Consider the following 7,871-nt stretch of genomic DNA (forward strand, 5'->3'; position numbering starts at 1 on the left):
CTTTCATGTCCCTCTTCATTCTCAGAAACAAAAAGTCACACAAAGGAAGGACAGGCGAGTCAGACATTGTGGGGCAAAAGAGACATGCTATTTTTTGCCAAAAACTGGCAAACTGAGATGGCTGCATAAGCAGGTGCATTGTTGTGGTGGCAAAACCAGTCCACTGTCCACCACAAATCAGGCCTTTTTTGTTGCACACTATTATGCAATCTTTTCAGAACCTTTAAATAGAAAGCTTGATGAACAGTCTGACCTGGTGGAACTAACTCCAAATGCACTATCCCCCTCACATCAAAAGAACAAGTGAGCATCAGTTTTGCAGATACCCCTTGTATATTGACCTCTGACAGCCTAGGACTACCTTTTCTTTTTCTAGTCTCCTCCTCTGTCTTTCTATTAGACAATTCATATCTCCCAGCCTTTGGAAAAGTGAACATTGCTTGGTAAAAGGTAGGATAAGCAAGGTCCCGACGTACTCTCACAATAAAGCTTGCCCATCTGTTCTATGTACGGCACTTAGAAGACTGCTTTGGAAAGCTGTGAATAGGAGAAAACCACCATCCATGCGGTCCTTGTACAAGCTGTTTATTGTGTACTTCAGACAGAGGGGAGAAGAGCGAACTGATGACTCCAGACGCCTGGCTTCACTCCCTGACTCTGCCACTTGTAGCCCTATTCCCCAGGACACATTATTTCATAGGACTCCACTGTACCATTTCTTCTATTTCTCCTCCCGGAAATTTTCACACATATCTACCACCTAGATCCAACAACTCTCAAGATTTTGCTGCATCATCAGAACAAAAAAATCTTACCATAGTGAATGAGTGGAGGAGCGCGGAATGGAGACCCAAAGCCCATTTGTAGGCCACTGGAGATCCCCTTGCAGAGGGGTCTCAGGGAGGAGACAAGCCAGTTAGGATGCGATGTTTCCACCACTTTTCATAGCTCATATATATATAGTCATTTATCAATGAAAAACTCTGAGTACCAGAAAATAAAAATAGTTTAGCCACCAGCATCTAGAAAGATTGTATTTGGACTTCATAGGACAGCGAATGTATGTTAATTAGAAAGAAGCAACTTAGAGAAGAAGGGTGAAGAAAGTAAACAACGTTATTAACTTGTAACTGTAGAAAATGTTGAATTAGTGGGTGTTTTTCCATGTTCATTCTCATCATCAACAACAAAATAAAACTTAGACACACACACCAAAAGAGTACAGCCAAGAAAACTCAATGAAGCTCAGTTCAACGTTGCAACACATTGGGCAGCCATGAGGCAAAATTGACAAGCAATGGGCCTGGGTTGTTATTATTTCAACCAATTAAACAGTGTTGCCTCAAAAAGAATAAGGAACCTAAAATATCACAATAAATTAAGATAACATAAGATAACTCCAAACATTTGTTGCTGTTGGCTGCTTTCACTTTAGTACCTGTGTTCACCTGGGTAGACTAGAGAAACAAAGCCACGGACACACATATGTGTACAAGGAAGAGATTTACAGTGAACCCTCGCCACTTCGCGCTTCAACTTCCGCGGCTTCACTCTATCGCGGTTTTTGTGTAACAGCGCATGCTCTGTCATTACTGCCACTGATTGGCTCATACTGTACACGCTTGATGCCATAAATAATATAATAAATAATAAATGATAATTGTAACGTCCAAAATGTTTTACTGTATTTTCCCTTTTTCGTTTAATAAATTGGGTAATACGAGTGTAATGGTGACTAAAGGGTGTTTTTTCATGTCCTCTATGCTCTAACTACGAAAATATTTGATTTACAAATAAGGAATCCTACTTCGCGGAATTTCATTTATCACGGTAGGGTCTAGAACCGATTAACCACGATAAACGAGGGTTCACTGTATATAAAAGAGCGATTGAACATTGAGAAAACATCCCAGCCCAGTCCAGATTAAGTCCCTTAGTCTGATATTAGCCTATATGTCTGATACCAATCTATAAAGTCCTCTTCAGACTCACAAAATACATGCAATGATGCCGAATGTAGAAGATCACAGGTCAGTGGGTAGACAGTCTTTGGATCCAGTGGCATTGGGAACATCTCAGCGCTGGCAGGGGTCTCTGCATGGCTTCCCAGGGCTGCATCAGGGTGGGTCCATGTGTCATCAGCTGCTATGTCTCCCAGAGTGAGGGAGAGAGAGAGAGAAGTGTCTCCCGCCTCCAAGGAGGAACTACTGGGTTTTCCCATAATTCTCAGGAAAAGGCCATGCCCACACAGAGGCTTCACTGGCTATGATCTGATTGGCAGGCTCCACTCCACTCCTATACTCTTAATCTTCAAATTGACAAACGATTATATGTCTACCACCGAATCATAGCAATTCAATGAACAGCAGTACTGGATCTCTCCCATGTTATGAGCTCTTATGTGGGTTTCCTGGAAACCGAAAGACAAATGGCAATAAACCTGCGTCTAAATTCAAGAGTATCTTAGATTAAAAAGGAAGCCATCTATCACATACAAAAAAAATGTTTAATCCCATTGCTATCACATCAATTTCAACACTGATAATGAACTTATAGGACAAAGAAGAGCTTCCCTCCAAGGCTCCCAAGGTTGTGAATCTTCATGGGAGTAGATTCCCATATAGTTTCCCCAAAGACTGCCTCGGGGCTTAAACTGGTAGCCTTTTAGTTAGCAGTTGAGTGTTAAACCATCCCAACAGCAGGGCTCCTTTGATCACTGCCATCTAGTTGATGCTGACTCAAAGTGGCCCTCTGTGGGTTTCTGAGACTTTAACTATCTCCTGGAGTATAAAGCCCAGTCATTCTCCTGTGGAGCTCTGGTGGTTTTGAATTGCTGACCATGCAGATCTCAGTCCAGTGTGTAACCACTACACCACAAGGGTTCCTTTTGTCACATGTGCGAAAGAGAAGTTGCTGTTAGATGGCTATTTTTGCTGGACACTAAGCTCTATTTAGTATGGCATTGCATTCTCAACATAGCTATCAGCTAGGGAAGTTATCATCGTTTTCAAGAAAACAATAGCATTCATCTCAGAACCTTTAGTTTCATTAAAATCTTGGATAGAAACTTACTGATTGCAATGACCATACGGATATGGAACATTGTTATCGCTGAACTGTTTTTTGGGGGGGGTTGCAATGGCAGCTTTAATTAGAAAAACCAAGGACCACAGCCTGCACCCTAGCTAGGTCTCTAGATATGCTGGCTGCGACTGCAAAGAGAGATCATCTGCTGAAAGAAGTTGCCTTTGAACCGATTTTCTTCAAAAATGTCTTAAATATTTTAAATGGTTTTCCTAAAATAACACTAGACAAGGAAAACTATGTTTTTACAACTAACTATAACATACAATCTTATCTGGATATAGTTGTCGGGATAACTGTTGCTATTGTTGTTGTTAGGTGCTGTGGAGTTAGTTCCAACCCATGGAGACCCTATACCCAACAGAACGAAACACCATAGAGATCCCATACCCAACAGAACGGAACACCATAGAGATCCCATACACAACAGAACGGAACACCATAGAGACACCATACCCAACAGAACGGAACACCATAGAGACCTTATACACAACAGAACGGAACACCATAGAGACCCCATACCCAACAGAATGGAACACCATAGAGATCCCATACACAACAGAAGGGAACACCATAGAGACCTTATACACAACAGAACGGAACACCATAGAGATCCTATACACAACAGAATGGAACACCATAGAGATCCTATACACAACAGAACGGAACAAAATAGAGACCTATACACAACAGAACAGAACACCATAGAGACCTTATACACAACAGAACACCATAGAGACCTTATACACAACAGAACAGAACACCATAGAGATCCCATACACAACAGAACAGAACACCATAGAGACCTTATACACAACAGAACACCATAGAGATCCTATACACAACAGAACGGAACACCATAGAGACCTTATACACAACAGAACGGAACAAAATAGAGACCTATACACAACAGAACGGAACACCATAGAGACCCCATACATAACAGAAGGGAACACCATAGAGACCCCATACATAACAGAATGGAACACTACCCAGTCAGACAAGTGGTGGAGGGATAATATAGACATTTTCTTCTATGTTCCCATTTTCTCTAATGACTTAGGAATTGGCATATTCCACAACTTTATAATTCAATGTCTACAACATCTCTCACATGTTCAGTTGATATAAGAGTAAAAGCAAGAAATAGACAACAGTTTTATATTTAATCTAAAATTCTAATGGAGTAGACTTCTATTTCTACTTAGGATTGAGTAAAAGATTGTATTTATCCCATAATCACAAACAACTGGGGAAAAGAAAATAAAAGCTAACTATCACTGCCTTTCCCTTCCCACAAAAATGACATTTTAGTCACTGGACAAAAAACAACGAACAAAAAAAAAATCACTGTCCTAGAGTCTACTTGAACTCATAGTGACCCCATAGTACTGTATTTTTGAAATGCCAAGGCTATAACTCTGTACAGGCACAGGAAGCCTTGTCTTTCTCCCATGGAGCATCTGGTGGATTTGAAGTGCCCACCTGTGGTTAGCACTGCCCAGCAGGCAACAAAGGATAGTGATTCTCGAGTGGCAGGACACAAACAAGGTGAGGTCTAGAACTTTCTTCATCTACGGCCTTGCAAGTTTCCAGGTCACAGTACAGGAATGAGGAGCCAAAGGAAAGACTGTTAAACTCATGCATTGAGGTGATAATAGTTGATAGACCAGAGAGACCATGACTAGAATCCACACAAAAAGAGTAACCATAATCTCTTCAAATGGTTCTTTTTCCAGCCTTGTGCTATTTCCTCATATACCTATGCAGATCAGCAAAGGCTCTACAGAGGACAACCCTAGAGAAGTGTCAACAATTGCACTTGGTTGAGTCTTTAGCAGATACTGATCTGCATATGCACATGGGGATGCAACATAATGATGGAAAAAGAATCATATGAAGAGATTACAGCCCACAACACATGGTGATTATGGATTATAAATAAGTATCTGCATCTACCAGCCATATTAGAAAACTTTTTAATTCTCTGGACATTAAGCAAAGTACTAAGGAAGGTTTAGCTTCAGTGGTGTGAATAATTAACCTGATAAAGATCATTGCTCTGGAACCATCTCACAATTTTTGAAAGTATAACCTGTTTCCATTAATAGAATGGAATAAATCTGTTTCCATTAATATAATTGCATCTCAAAACAAAGGTTAGGAATATGTATAGAAATATAAACATATTGATCATCCAACAAGGTTAAATTCTCTATGTCTGCCATCTGATCAAAGATAAATAGCCAAGCAAATGACTATGGCACCAAGTCCATAATGATATGCATAATTAATCAATCAAAATAAGCACAGATGTTAGAATGAACAGATTGGAAAGCTAGTATATCTATATTCCATACGTTCAACAAATTAAGTAGAAAATGGGAATGTATTTTTAAAAGATACACCCAAAACAAACTTCTAGAGATAGCATTGTCAATGATTGATAGAGAAAAATATTGATTTTAATGGTATATGAAAAGAAAAAAATCCACTGCCATCAACATCAAATCATTTCCAACTAATAGTGACCTTATGTAGGTTTCCAAGGCTGTAAAACTTTATGGGAGCAGATAGTCTCATTTTTCTCTCTCAGAGTGCCTGGTGAGTTTGAACCACCAACCTCACAGGTAGCAGCTCAAACCTACTTACCTGACAATACCATCAGGGCTGCTAATGAATATTAAAACTCCCACTGCCTTCAAGTCAATGCCACCTTATAGTGGCCCCTTGTGTGTTTTCTAGACTGTAGCTGTTTAGAGAGTAGAAATCCCACTCTTTTTCCTGTGGAGCTTCTGGTGGTTTTGAACTGCTGACCACGATGATCATGGCCCAACATATAACCACTACACTATCAGGCCTACTGTATATTAGACGATGCAAAACAAATTATAACTGATGTTGAAGACAACGAAATAAATATTATCCAAAATAAAACACAGAGAAGTAAAAACAATAATGAATAGAAAGTGTCCCATTGAGCTACTAGACAATCTAAAATAACTAAGATATGCATAATTAGTTTCTGATACGGACAAGAAGGGAAATAAAAGAATATTTCAAGACATAACAAGTGAATTTTTTCCAAAGTTGATGAAACACATAAACTCACAGATCCAAGCAATTCAAGAAGGTGCAAAAACAAGAGACATGAAGAAAACTATATTAATGCATTTCTTAAAATTTCTTCCTAATAAGCCCCCTTGATTGCCTTGAATCCTTTGAGAAAATAAATCAAGATTACTCCTTTGATATCCTCCTCCCAAAGTTTTCATAACATTCTAATCCAACATCTCCGCTTTGAAATCAACTCACCTAGTAGATCCCTTCAGAAGGGACTGTTTTGATGGGACTTCTTCTTCTCTCTCTCTCTCTTTTTTTAAGGCTAATGAATTAAGACAAGTGTATCATTCGGAGAACTTGTCTGCCTCTGTTCATTGGTCACGAAGCCACATCAGTGCGGTTTCTTTGAAATAAAGATGTGTAGGTATGAACCGGAGCCCTACGAGCTGGCTTTCTCAAAGTTACTCTGATAGTTATGAGGACAAGAAGAAGGAGAGGGAAAGAGAGGGGGGGAGGGAGAAGCTATTGAGGCTCTCTGTTTACAATGTAAAAAACCCATGAAATGTGTTTTCTTGACTTGGATATTTAGGGTTATAATTTCATGAGGCATGCTAGTTGTATCATGCTTTGCTCTCTAGAAAAGCAAAAACAGTGATGCATAGGTAGATAAAGAGATGATAGATATAGAAATAAATGTATATCAAGAAAATCATTCACACACTTATTGAATTGGGCACATCCATTCTAAGTTCTGTGGGTTAGATTTTAAGCTGGAAGCTTTTTCTGAATCATACCTTTAGGAGCTAATGAACCAACACTGGTGTAAACACTAGTGATACTAGGCTGCGGAGGAAACCAAGGTAAGCAGGCCAGGCTTGTGGCTGGAGGGGTGAATGAATCCATGATGGCAGGTCAGATGGCAGGCTGCTGATGGCTCCTGGGGTGATAGGCACTATGGAGGTCATTGGCTTATAGTAATTACAAAAAAATCAGGGGGTGATGAGCCAGATGCAAGTCCAGATCAAGTGAAAAGGCAAGCAAGCTTTCCATAGGGTCTACTTGTATAGGAAGCACCACATTCCTGAGAAACTTCCTTTCCATTGGATCCAAGTTGGAACCTGAAGACGGGTGTTACATCTTACCCTAATATGCACACAGCAGATCCCATAGTGGAGCTGATTACATTATGTTTGGTTACATCTTGGGGGGTTACTAGGCCTCAACAGTGAAATGATTGAAAATCCTGGCCTACTCATGTTGACACAAAATCTAATTATCACACCAATTCATGTGCCTAATAACATGATGAGTACCTCTGCTTTACTGCATCATTTTTGTGTAATGCCTGGAATCTTAAAAGCTTGCAAAGGTTCATCCTGGGCAGAACATCGTCTCAAGTATCCCGGAGCAACAAAGAGGAGTCAGGAATCAGAGGAGGATACAGAATGTGCTGAATTTCAAATAATCATTGACTCCAGATTTCCTGGAGTCAGGATGGTGAGAGGAATTCCTGAAATTATTTTCCCTGAGATAAACATTAAACCTTAAACAAAAAAATATCATTGTCAAACTAAACAATAATATAGTGGTGTGGGGAACAGAAGGAATTCTCTTAAGTTGTCTCCCCAGAATATGTACCAAACTTAGCTGCTTAAGAGTGACTCTCGGCGAAAGTAGGTCAGAGGTTATTCTCCTTGACATTGGCCATCTGTAGTGGCTAGACC

Source organism: Echinops telfairi, unplaced genomic scaffold, assembly GCF_000313985.2.
Source record: "Echinops telfairi isolate 266 unplaced genomic scaffold, ASM31398v2 ScPeMD7_7468;HRSCAF=8506_0, whole genome shotgun sequence".
Taxonomy (NCBI): domain Eukaryota; kingdom Metazoa; phylum Chordata; class Mammalia; order Afrosoricida; family Tenrecidae; genus Echinops; species Echinops telfairi.